The sequence below is a fragment of the Manis pentadactyla genome, chromosome 6 (assembly GCF_030020395.1).
Source record: "Manis pentadactyla isolate mManPen7 chromosome 6, mManPen7.hap1, whole genome shotgun sequence".
Classification (NCBI taxonomy): Eukaryota; Metazoa; Chordata; class Mammalia; order Pholidota; family Manidae; genus Manis; species Manis pentadactyla.
The window spans coordinates 55,806,812-55,820,674 of record NC_080024.1 but is presented as its reverse complement, the minus strand read 5'-3'; the positions used below and the strand labels follow the sequence as shown (position 1 = coordinate 55,820,674).

The window sequence follows — 13,863 nt, the reverse complement described above, 5'->3', positions numbered from 1 at the left end:
TCTGGGTTGCTGTACTAGCTCATTTTCACTCACTACTCCTCACCTTCATAATTGTCTTTGTGTCAATAAACTGTTCTCCTTATGCTCATATAAGCGCACCAGCTATTTCCTGTTGAGGCACTCAGTGATACACCCACCTTGCCTGTAATCAGCTCAACTCTAGACATTTCACATACATGAGGATGAACATTCCATTTTTTGCTTAATCCATTTTGAGAAGTGTTTCTGTCACTTGCAACCAGAAAGAGTCTTGGCTAATACAATCTTCTCAACCCCCTTTGGCCACTTTGTGCATTCTACTTAGAAAATAATTGCTTTAGAAACATGGACAGACACATTATGAGAGTTAAAACTCACTCAGGTTGGAATGTAATTCTCAAACCAATCCATCATGTCACTCATGATCCATTAATCCTTGTCCTATAGAATTAAAGCAACCCAACTGCCTATGTTAAAAATTATGACCTCTGCTGCCTGCAGAATTTCAACCAAATTCTTATCCAGACAAGTTCCTAACACATAAAATAAAAGTATGAATCATACCAAAACATACTTCTTCCAATTAAAAGGTGTGAAAAGAGCAAAGAGAAATGGCCTTTTCTATTTACTCAACTTAGCAGCTAAGCAGTTCATTAGCAAATCCTGAATGCACGTAGGTCATAAGCTCCAGGAAAGTGAAGACTGTTTTATAAACCAATCTTAGAAAGGCAACCTTTAAGTCAAAACTCCTATTCCCTGGTGAGGCTTATTAATTGAATCATTTGTTTACAAAAGGTGAACATGGCTCTAAGTGACGGTACTGTTTGCACAGTGGCTCCAATATTAGGAAAGCTTATGTATAATGCATTAGTAATGTAAAAAGAAGATTCTGACTGAGTAGGAGTATTTGTTTAGCACATTGAAATCCAGTAATTTTGGCAACTTCCTGAACATGAATATTATGTTATTAAGGTTAAAAATAGTCTTTTAAAATATCGTTAATGAGTACCATGAAGTTCCTATTACCTTCTCCATACTTGCCAGAAACTTAGTGTGAATAATCATCAGTGGGACAGTGGAAAAGGAAGAAACTAAAAGGAGGGTACTGTTTAGGTCCCAGTTTTTACATCTTTGCTATTCTTCTTCAACCAAGATTAAATTTTACTGGAAATGATTTCTAGAATGAAGACTTAATTGAATAATCTTTGCCAGTAAATATTTTCTCTTATTTAACCAAAATTCCTTTCAGAGAATGTGGCAGGAGCCATAGATATACTTATTAAAGTTCTATCTTTTTTAAAACAGTATAGTTTCACCTAATAATAATTTACTCATGAGGTTTAATTTTGATCTGGAGTAAATCAGTTTTGCAGTTGAATGAAATGTTTCTGCATTTTGGTTATTTGACTATGATAATATGAAGTTGTTTTCTTCATGTGTAGAGAAGGCTAGCTGCCCACCAAAAGATAATTTTCCCTAACATGCAGGTGTAGCTAGGAAGTGATGGCCTTGCCAGGGAGTGCATTTGCAGCTGTGTGTGACCTTGCAGCTATGTGTGACCACACAACTAACTTACAATGGCCAGTGAATAGAAAAGATGTGTGCTCTTGAGTACCAAGGCTTTTTAGAGGCAGGCGTGCCTCCTGTATGCTCTTTTTCTTTAGAGAGCTAGATACAGATGATAACAATATCCAGAGTTTCAAAAGGAAAGGAATCTGGGTCACTCCTTAAAATGCGAAGTGGAGGAGAGCTGCCCAACAGTTCCATCCACCTTGAACTGTTACATGAATAAGAAATAAGATTTTTATTGCATTTAAACCATGTGTACCTTAACCATGGGCCATCTAGATCTGACCCCACCAGGTAGATAAAACTCCAACATATACAGTAGAGCATGTTTGGCTGGCTAAACTAGAAGCAGACATAAATGGTGGAGAAAATTATCCTTTCCTCCATTCCTTTTGCATATTTTTGATATGTATTCCCCATAACATTACTATGTATGGGGCAGAGGGGCTGGTGGTGTGATTATTAGGAGGCATGAGGTTAGTATTATCCCAGTTTGAGAAATCAGGAAACTGTGTGATACATGGTTTAAGTACCTTGCATGGGAGCATTTGTTTGGTAACTAAGGTAAGAGAGAAGAGTTTGGCCTGAAGCAGGGTCCAAAAGGAAAATCTAGAGGATAGTATGAGGTTTGCTCCTTCCCTAGGCACAAGGTCTAGATTTGAACCCTTATAAATGAAAAAGAGAAGACCGGAAAATATGAGAACCCACAGGCTAGAAGCTTGACAAGGTGATGGACCCAGGTAGCTCTGTTTGGGGCCACAGAAATAAGACCTAACCAAGAGTTGAAAAGAGATAGTATATCTTCTTGCCTCTGTCCAGAACTCAACACTAAGGAAGGCAGCATTGGCCACCTGAACACAGGATGTTTGGCCCAGACAGTGCCATTCTCAAAATGGGCACCCTCATCAGGAGCAGTAGTCAGGATGAAAACAGCTTCTCTCTCCAAGACATGATAATAATAGCTACTGTGTATTAGTCAGTTAGTAGATGTCAGAGATTGTTCTAAATGTGTTACAGATACCTCATTTATTCCCCATAACATTATTACTATGTGTGGGGCGGAGGGGGTGCTGGTGTGATTATTAGGAGGCATGCGGTTAGTACTATCCCAGTTTGAGAAATCAGGAAACTGTGTGATACACGGTTTAAGTACCTTGCCTGGTGCCAGGTAGTCAGTAAGGGGCAATGTTAGAATTCCAACCCAGGCCATCTGAACTCAGAGCCTGAACTTGTAATTGCTGTGCTAAACTTCTTTTATTCCAATCCACAGGGAATAGTTCCTGAAAGTAAGTATTCCAGTCAGTCAAGGAGAATAAAAAGCCCTTCTAGAAACAATCAGGAGCATCTGCAGAAGGTGGTACTATACAAAATTTCAGATCAGTAGAGGCTTCCAATCACAACTGGGGCAAAAATGTAAACACCACACCTTGGTGGTCATGGTCCAGTGAGTCCGAGGGACTTAGGAATTTCATTAATCTCAGCACTCCCCTGCTGAAAACTCTCCAGGTACTTCCAAGCACACTGAAAATTGTATCCAGCAGCCTTACAAAACCTGACCCCAGCTATTTGTCCACATTCATTGGTTACCACTTGCCCTCCCCCTCCCCGGGCCTCTGCCCCCATCACCCTGGCCTCCTTGCCCCCAGCATCCCACCCCCACCCGTCCCCTCGGCAGGCCACTCCTCCTCAGACAGCCTCTTGGCTCGCTCTCACGCTTCCTTCAGGGCTCTACTCTAGCGCCCTCTCCTCAGAAAGGGCTACCTCACCAGCTCTTCTCGAATAGTACCCTGGAAACTCCACCACCTCTTATCTCACTTCGTCTTTCTTCGTAGTTCTTACCTCTACCAGGAGGGTTAGGAGGAGCCTCGTCTGCCATGGCAAAGGCATTGGCATGCACTGTGAGTAAGATGAGAGCCATCAGGGGCTCTTGAGCAGAGTTACCTGCTTCTCTGCTCATAACTTCATCTGAGTTACACTCTGAAAGGACCTTGTTTGTTGGCTGTTCTGTTGAGTTAGCCGAAGGGGCAGGGTAGGAGGAAGCTATTACAGCAATCCAAGTGGGAGATGATGGCAGTTTGGACAACGGAAGTCGGGGGCAAGAGGTGTAAAGGGATCAGATTTTGGATGAAATCGGAAGCTATGACTGACATTGATGGTGTGCTTTGCTCATAGGAAACGAATAGGAAGAATCATATTTGTGAACAGCTACAACTTGCCTGATCCATATGGCCATGTGGCCCTCCTCAAAGGGAAGATTTATTCAGTAGCTCCTCATAGACTTTCATGCACACATGATGGTTCTGCTACCATTTTGAATGATTTTTTACTTGCAGTGTTTCTGAGGAATTAAACAACTTAAGTACTTTTGTTTTCTGGGAATTATGTGTTCCACTTAGAAACCCACCAATAAATCTCTTTTAGATGCCTTTTAAAAGATTTACAGTTATTTTACATAGGTGAATTTATCTTGTTTAGAAAGATGCTTGTCCTTCAGCTTTGCTTTCTCAGTTTTCACCCCAACCACTGTTTTAGAAAAAGAGTGATAGCCAATAACTATGTGGACTCTGTCCTGAGGTTTAGAAAGGGAGACGGAGGCTCAAATGATCATTCTTAAGGAAAAAAAGAAACAAAACCTTCTTTGATATACTACAATTATCTTGCATGTACTGTGCATTAGATTTAGGGATTTTTATTTTAATGACTTTATGGAGACACTTAATCTCACAGAGCTAGAATACTAATTACTGTACTGCACTGCAATAGGAAAAACAGCAAATTACTCAAATTTTAATTATGATATTCAGTTTTAAACAAGTATATAATAATTGACTTTGTGTGCAATAATTGATTTGTAATTTAAGCAGTAATTTTTTATGCAAATGGACTGCTTTATATGTGTGAACCAGTTATTATGAAATTAATTGCTGAATATAATATCGTGCAGAACCGACTGTCAAGAGTTCTTCTAACTGGCTTATCCATTCATGAAAAATCTGAGTTTTTATGTACAGTGATGAGCTTTCTAACCAAAGGAAACTAAACCATATTCTACATGCCTGCTAAATGTGTCTGTCATTGTGATTATCCTTCTCACATGTGTTATAAATGTTCTTCCTCAAGGCTCTCCATTAATGAATTTTCATAGTAACCCTAAAAACTAGTTAAGCATTTTAAATCTTTGACATTTTGGAGATGTGAAAGTTTATTCTATGGCTAAATATTAAACATTAGGACAGTATTTACATTGCGGTATTACAAACTATATTTGCTGATCTGGATTCCTTTGGAAATGAGACAAATCTTTTTTGTATGTTTTTTTATCTGTCAGCTAGAGAAATCAGAGGCAGTGAAGATAGACACTGGGGGTGTTTTGAGGTACAGATTCTAGCAGGAGAGGAATCTAGAAGACCCAGGAATATTTGTGCATATCAGTATAGCACATGGTTTCACGTGGCATCATAGCACAGTCATGACAGCATGATAGAAATTTCTGGGAGCTTCTTTACATTTCTTAGTAAATTCCTAAGATATTTTAGTCAACTTAGACTGGATATATGGTCTAAACCATTTGACATCATTTTCTCCCAGTTTTTACATTTTGCCCTAAGCTTGCTACTTTGGGATATGTTTGACAGTCATATCTTTAAAATAATTTTTGAAACCAAAGATGGCTCTTAATTGAGGCTCTAGGGGATAAGTAACCATAATAACACATATTTTTGGCTTTCAAATCTGTTTACCTTCTCTAATCCTACCAAGAATTTACTATTGTCTTTGTATGTTTAGCTTTCGTAGTCTGCAGGGCTGTTTCCCAAGGCAGGGATTTGGGCTCTTTGTTTACCAGTTGTATCCTAGCATCTAGAACAGTGTTTGTTATACAGCAGACATTCAGTATTTGCTGAGCAAGTAAATGGTTTTAATGCATGTCTTCTAAAACTTTTACAAAGAACTAAAAACACTGTTGGTATTCATTACAACTAATAAGACAGCTTGTGTTAAATAGAATTCCTTTTAATGTTGATGATAAAATGTACAGTACATTACAGGGAAAGTAGTTATAATTGTCTTCCCAATATCTTTTGGGATCATTCACAAAGGTATCTTTGAAAAGTATTAAATAATGGTTAGTACATGAAGTATGGACAGTGACTGCAATGGGGTATGAGTGGGGACTTGATAGTATGAGTGGATGTAGTAACCACATTGTTTTTCATGCCCCCTACTTCCCCAACACTGAAGTCAGTATCACAAAGTGGTTGGTATTAAGTGCAAAGAAACTATCTGTGGTTGAATCTCAGAGCTGCCCTTTAGTGGCTTTCCACAGCTTCCCTGATCTTTCGTCTTTCTCAGCTACCAACCCTTTTATGTGGCAAGTTTCTCTACACCTGTCAACTGATCTTCACTGAGACAATTGAAAGATGAACCAAAGTAAAGAACTCATCTGGGGAAATTCATGAAAGGACAGGGAATCTGTTTGTGAAAAGAAGCGAGGGGAAGAGGGGGAGAAGAAAACCAATGGAATTGTTTCTTTTATAATAGTTTGCTATCACTAAATTTTAAGTAGAACTTCTCTGGCAAACAAAGGGAAGAGAGTCCTAAAATTCTTTGATCAGGTCAAAAAGGACCAGTAGGAGCTGCTTAAACAGTTAACTTTACCTATTGGATGACTACCAGAATTCTAGGATCACAGTTTAGAAAAAAAAATCTTCCTGAAAGGTCATTTAATTCCCTAAATCCGTTGTATTCAGTTATGGATTATAACATTCAATTCATGAAGCATCCCCTTAGTGGCAAATGATGCTTTTCATACACTGTAATAAACAGAAAAGAGCAATGAAATGTGAAGTCCCCAGATACCCGGCTGGCTCTATGCTTCTGTAAAGTCCTCATTTGCCCTCTTTGGCAGTTGTATTTCTTGCCTAAAAGACATTGCTCCTGTCAGCTTGGCTCATATTTTTTGATACTTCCTTGAAGCATTAGTGGTACAGACCAGCAAAAAACAGGACTGACTAGAAAGTTCTCAAGTGTACATTTGAATCCTTAGGCAGACACTGAAAATTCTCTCTTTGTGGCTCAGCAGAAGTTCCATTAACTTTTATTTCTGGGTGCCACAGTTCTTCTTGCTTATATCTAGCCCCAGCTATGGAAGTAATAGAAACGTCTTATGAATCAATCAGTACATGGGAAAATGTACTGCAAGAAATCTACAAGTACCTGAGTTTGAGGCTATCTCATGGACCTTAAATTAGAAAAATTCAACCATCTTTATTACAGATTAGATTGTTTTCTAAGAACTTTTAGAAGTTAGGCACCAGAACTAATGAACTGAGATTTTTTGTTACTGTTTTCCTACCACAAAACTAATTTTCCCATGGACTGTCATAAGAACAGCCATTGAGAGGAACTCTTTTTCATTTACAAAGAGCTTTTTGGTACATTTGTGCCTCATTTCTTGTTTATTTATTTTTTCATTATTTTTATTAAGGTATTGTTGATATACACTCTTATGAATGTTTCACATGAAAAACAATGTGGTTACTACAGTCACCACACTATTAAGTCCCCACCCATACCCCATTACAGTCACTGCCCATCAGTGTAGTAAGATGCCACAGAGTCACAATTTGCCTTCTCTGTGCTACACTGTCTTTCTTCCCCATGATCCCCCAAATCATGTGTACTAAATATAAACTCGATCCAGAATTCCAGTCTTCCATAATGGTCTGGCTAATGCCCCTACTGGGCCCCTTAATAACAGCTTGTGGTTTACTCTTAGTTGCCCCTTGTATCCTCAGGTTCCTCCAACAGTGGCTAACCCAGATGACCTGGGTCACCACCAACCAGATGTTACTTCACCATTACGCCTCTCTTCCCACTGAACCCACTCCTTAAGCCTAATACCAGCCTCAAACCCCCACAACACCCCTTGTCAGCCAGAAGTAGCCAGATTGAGTCATCGCCTATTATGACCAAAAGGCTGGAATGTTAGGCTGGAGGAAGGAAAAACAAGGACATGCAAACAGAACAGAGAGTTACCATAAAATGAGAACAGACCAGACCCCAAGGTCCATGCCTTATATGGAAAGGGGACAGCTCTTCCTGAATTCCATCCTGATGTGCCAACTAAGACCCGGATGTCAGCCTCCTCCCTCTTGGAAGGAAAAAAGTTTCTAGTTGTCTATTATGTCACCTTTAGCCAATCATACCTCTCCACGCCCCCTAGGATAGCTTGCCCACTCCTCCCCCTCCTAACCCCTTATAAGCTCCCACCTCCCTGACTGGGTGTGACTTCCCCGGCCTGTAATACCCAGACTGGAGAACACCACCCAGGAATTGTGCTCAAATAAACTACTTGGCCCTTTGTTGCCTCTCGTCGCCTGTTTATTTCAGCTAGAATTTATCTTACACTAAACATAATACCTCTCAATTCTCTTCTTCCTCCAGCCCCACCCACCCTCCCACACCCCTTCCCTTTATTAACCACTAGTCCCTTATTGGGAGAAAGCCACTAAATGGCAAAACTGAGATTCAACCACAGATCGTTTCCTTCCACTTATTACCACTTTGTGATACTGACTTCAGTGTTGGGGAAGAAATCCACTGCTGTTTTGTTCCTTCAGTTTTGCTTCGTTATACTTCACAAATGAGGGAAATGATTTGGTACTTGTCTTTCTCTGCCTGGCTTATTTCACCGGGCATAATATCCTCCAGCTCCATCCATGTTGTTGCAAATGGTAGGATTTGTTTCTTTCTTACGGCTGAGTACTATTCCATTATATATATGTACCACATCTTCTTTATTCATCTACTGATGGACACTTAGGTTGCTTCCATATCTTGGCTATTGTAAACAGTACTGCGATAAACATAGGGGTACATATGTCTTTTTAAATCTGAGAACTTGTATTCTTTGGCTAAATTCCTAGGAGTGGGATTCCCAGGTCAAATGGTATTTCTATTTTTAGTTTTTTGAGGAACCTCCATATTGCTTTCCACAATGGTTGAACTAGCTTACATTCCCACCAGCTGTGTAGGAGGGTTCCCCTTACTCTGCATCCTCACCAGCGTTTGTGGTTCTTAGTCTTTTCAATGTTGAACATCCTAACTGGTGTAAGGTGATATCTCTTTGTGGTTTTGATTTGCATTTCCCTGATGATTAGTAATGTGGAGCATGTTTTCATATGTCTGTTGGCTATCTGAATTTCTTCTTTGGAGAATTGTCTCTTTATATCCTCTGCCCATTTTTTAATCAGGTTATTTGCTTTTTGGGTGTTGATGTGTGTGAATTCTTTATATATTTGGATGTTAACCCCTTGTCGGATATGTCATTTACAAATATATTCACCCATACTGTAGGATGCCTTTTTGTTCTGCTGATGGTGTCCTTTGCCATATAGAAGCTTTTTTGTTTGATGTCGTCCCATGTGTTCATTTTTGCTTTTGTTTCCCTTGCTCAAGGAGATGCTTTCAGGAAGAAGTTGTTCATGTTTATATTCAGGAGATTTTTACCTATGTTGTCTTGTAAGAGTTTTATGGTTTCATGACTTACATTCAGGTCTTAGATCCATTTCGAGTTTACTTTTGTGTATGGGGTTAAACAGTAATCCAGTTTCATTCTTTTGCATGTAGCTGTTCAGTTTTGCCAACACCAGTTGTTGAAGAGGCTGTCATTTCCCCATTGTATGTCCATAGGTCCTTTATTGTATATTGACCATTAATGCTTGGATTTATATCTGGACCCTCTAGTCTGTTCCATTGGTCTATTGTTCTGTTCTTGTGCCAGTACCAAATTGTCTTGATTATTGTGGCTTTGTAGTAGAGCTTGAAGTCAGGAAGCATAATCCCCCCAAGCTTTATTCTTCCTTCTCAGGATTGCTTTGACTGTTTGGGGTCTTTTATGGTTCCATATTAATTTTAGAATGATTTGCTCTAGTTCATTGAAAAATGCTTTTGGTATTTTGATAGGAATTGCATTGAATCTGTAGATTGCTTTAGGCAGGATGGCCATTTTGACAATATTAATTCTTCCTATCCATGAGCATGGGATGTGTTTCCATTTATTCATATCTTCTTTAATTTCTCTCATGAGTGTCTTGCAGTTTTCAGACTGTAGATCTTTTGCTTCCTTGGTTAGGTCTAGTCCTAGGTATTTTATTCTTTTTGATGCTATTGTGAATGGAATTATTTTTCTGATTTCCCTTTCTGCCAGTCTAGTTCATCATTAGTGTATAGGAATGCAACAGATATCTGTGTATTAATTTTGTGTCCTGCAACTTTGCTGAATTCAGATATTAGGTCTAGTAGTTTTGGAGTGGATTCTTTAGGGTTTTTTATGTAAAATATCATATCATCTGCAAACAGTGACAGTTTAACTTCTTCCTTACCAATCTGGATGCCCTTTATTTCTTTGTACTGTCTGATTGCTGTGGTGAGGATTTCCAGAACGAATAAAAATGGAGAGAGTGGGCATCCTTGTCTTGTTCCTGATCTTAAAGGAAAGGCTTTCAGCTTCTTGCTATTAAATATGATATTGGCTGTGGATTTGTCATATATGGCCTTTATTATGTTGAGGTACTTGCCCTCTATACCCATTTTGTTGAGAGTTTTTATAATGAATGGATGTTGAATTTTGTCAAGTGCTTTTTCAGCATCTATGGAGATGATCATGTGGTTTGTGTCCTGTTTGTTGACATGGTGGATGATGTGGATGGATCTTCTAATATTGTACCATCTTTGCATTCCTGGTATAAAGCTGACTTGATTACGGTGTGCTCATTTCTTAATCCTTTCTTCCTAATACTTTTTCTCTTTGCAAAGCTGATTTTCATTATTCAAAACTATGATTTTTTTCTTTAATATAGTTTTCCTATGACAGAAAAACTATCTTTGCTAGAGAAATCATCTGAGATGGTTCAAAGCACAATTTCTGGCACATAATTTTTTTTAGTTTCTTTCATTTTTAAAGAATTTTTTCAACTGAAAAAATATTTTTTTTGACAAATATTGTGTCTAATGCAGCTACTTTCTCTCTTTAAAACAGATTAATCCACACCAACAACTCACAAACCTAATAGAAAGAGTATTTCACACATCAAAAAGACAGTTTTGTTTAAGGCCATTTACGATTGGACAAAGAGAGCCTAAGTCCTTTACAAGCAGTCAAAATTGTCAATGAATCCCCAAAAACAGTGAAGTATAATTTAAATGTTTATATATCAAGAAAGATGAAACCTCTGTTGGTGGAAATAAAGTATATAAACCAGTTACGGTTAATGTTGATCTGACCTTTTTGGAGTATAGTCAAATCTCCTATAGCCACATGACCCTATCATGGGATTCCCAGCTCCTATATATACACACAACTGTGCAGGGTGATACACAACACCCAGCACACTGGCAACCTTCATTAAATATTACATAATAAGAAGGCACTTTTGCCTCACTTTAAAAGTAAATACTGCTTCATTTTAAAAGGTGTTAATTTTTCATCTATGCAAGGGACTGTATCCTGAATTTATAGAGCTGTTTTTAAATTATTTGCTTTATGGTTCTACTTTTAAAAGTGAGCAAAATTGCCCAGGTTTTCAGTGTCACATCAGAGCAGTGGTGGACAAGGCACCTTCCCGCCCAGCAGTCAGCGCAGCCAGAGCGCTTACACACACGGGCCCAGCGGGATAGCAGCCTGCTGCCCTGCGGCGGCGTGGACACCCTGGAGGCGGCAGCTTATTCTCCTCCGATGGATGTCTGCTCCTAGAAGGTGTAGATCGACCTGGTCTCCCTCCTCTTCCCCCGTCCCTGGTTCCAGCATGAAACAAACACTAAAACAGTGCTTTCACTCTATTAAAAGAGACGATCATGCTGTATTTTCAAAGGCTCTTTATCAGCCTTTTATTAACAGCTCGTCAGCCTTTTGTTATACAGCATAGTTATAGGCCGCTAAGGCATATGTTTTCTCACAGATATACAGATGTCTCAGTTTTTTGTTTTTTTTTTTGTACGGACACATTCATACAGGTGATACACCTCTGTATGCAGTTCTTGGTGTCTCACACTTTCTCTCCCTCTTAAAGAGGAAAAGTATATCATGACCCAAGTGGGCTGCCAACTCATACCACCCCTACCCCCTTCCAACAGTGGGGACTTGTTTTCAGACCCCCCTCTCCTATCTGGTTTCAGGCTAGTCTGCCAAGGAGAGGCACTTGTGGAAGATTTGACAAGCAAAGGAAAGAGCCATTATTCCTGGGAGGCCACCAGATACACCAGCAGTAGACTTGGGCTCCCGCTCCCATTTTACAGGCCAAGTGGCCAGACATGACATATTTTCAGACTGAACACAGCTCAACTTTCCCTGCCATTTCAGGGCTGTAAAGTGAAATTATTGTTTCTCTTCAAACCAGTGCCTATAGTCCTCTAGCTCCTGCAACATTTGTGCAAACCCTAATTTCTTTATTGAATTCTTTATTCCTAGAATAACCTCAGGGCCTCTGTTTTCCTGATCAAACAGACTGACAGAACCCAGAGGGAGTGATATAGGTATAATTTTATGTCTTCTTTTATTTAGGAAGAAAAATAAATTATGCACAAGCTCTAACATTTTATTATTAATAATAGTTAAAGTACATTTTATGAAAGAGTATGAAAAGCCTAAGTATTGTGGTAATATGGGTAAGAACTATTCCTCTATTATTATTATTTTTGTTGTTATTAACCCTCTGTGATATATTAATGTATATTATTAATCCTCTGTAATATATTAATCCTCCATAATATATTAGCTATCTAGTCAAGTAATAATAATACAAATGAATGCCTTACTGTTCACATAAGCGATAACTTCTCAAATATACATTTGTACAAATATTATACAAATGTACATGCTTTTTCATTTCCTCAATCTCCCCTTGGGGATGCACCACACACTCCTTAGTTCTCTGCTTGTTTTTGGTACCTGAAAGCTGTCACAGTGACCCACTCTCTCTCTTGTTTAGCCAAATATAAGTAAACAGTTTCCCTTCCCCTCCTATCATCACTTGGTATTATTCTTTCTCTTTTCTGTCAGGAGCCTTCTAAGTGAAAAATGATTGTTGGTATTCTACTAAGCAGTGTGACAGACACGGGCCTTGAATGGAAAAGCCCGTATGTTGAATCTACTCCTTACTGAATAATGAGTGCAGAATATGCTATTTAAACTCTTTGGCCCTCAGTGTTCTCAGGTGTAAAACAGGGGAAATAATTCCATATGTAAAAATAGATGACAAAGATTAAGTAATGTAAAGTAAACTAAATGTAAATGTGTCCACCGTATTATACGTACTCAACAAAGGCAGTTTACTAGACAAGACCCAACCCCTCTAAACCTCAGTTTCCTCAGCTGTGTGAGGAAGCATTCATCACATCAACCCAAGGGTGCTGAGAGATGAAACAAGGGCATGCTTAGTGTGGGCGTGGGACGATGAGAAGCTAGTCAGTGGGGGTTCTGTTGTCAGTCCCTCACCAGAGATATGATTTATGAGATTCTCAAACACAACTCTGCTTTTTAATCAATCCCAAGGTAGATGTGCCATTCTCAGAATTACATTGGATGTCTAGAAAAATCTATTCCACTCTGCAGAAGCCTTGGTGTACATCTTGCTGACTTATTATTCGAGTTATGCTAGGGCTTTTTATTTTTTTGCTCACTGGGTATCTGTGATAGTGAGTTTTATGTGTCAACTTGGCTACTTTTTCAGTCACACATTAATCTAGTTGTGTGAACGTATTTCTTTAGAGGTGATTAACATGCACAATCAGTTGACTTTAAATAAAGGAGATCCTTCTCCATAATCTGGGTGGTCCTCATCCAAACAGTTGAAAAGCCTCATGAGTAAAACTGAGGTTTCCCTGAGGAAGGAAAACGCCTCCTGGCTGCAGTGTCAGCTCCATCCCTACTGGCCTTTGAATGTCAGTTACCTAGCTAGCCTCCACAAGTGTGTAATCTTGTGGTAAATCTCTTACTATAACCTTGCTTCTATCTTTTTTTCTGTCTGATTCAGTATCCTAAGGCCTGTATTAATATATTTGCCTTCTGTCTCATTGCAATTTAGAGGAATGCATAAATAGTTTGCCTATTATGACTTAACAGATTTACCTTGAATGATGAGCATATCAAAACTCCAATAAAATAATGAGGATTGAATATGTAATTGTGGTCCATTTACCAATAAATAATGAGGATTGAATACGTAATTGTGGTCCATTTACCAATAAGTGGTTTGTTTCACTGAAATTTCACATGGATTAGTCCCATCCCCATTTCCACCCCACTCTGTTCTTACC

General features: G+C 38.9%; 1 pseudogene; it reads left to right on the top strand.

The window, feature by feature from the left end:
- Window positions 1-11,302, top strand: part of LOC118909226 (zona pellucida sperm-binding protein 2-like) — a 65,474-nt pseudogene extending 54,172 nt beyond the window's left edge.
- The last annotated feature ends 2,561 nt before the right edge of the window (window positions 11,303-13,863 follow it).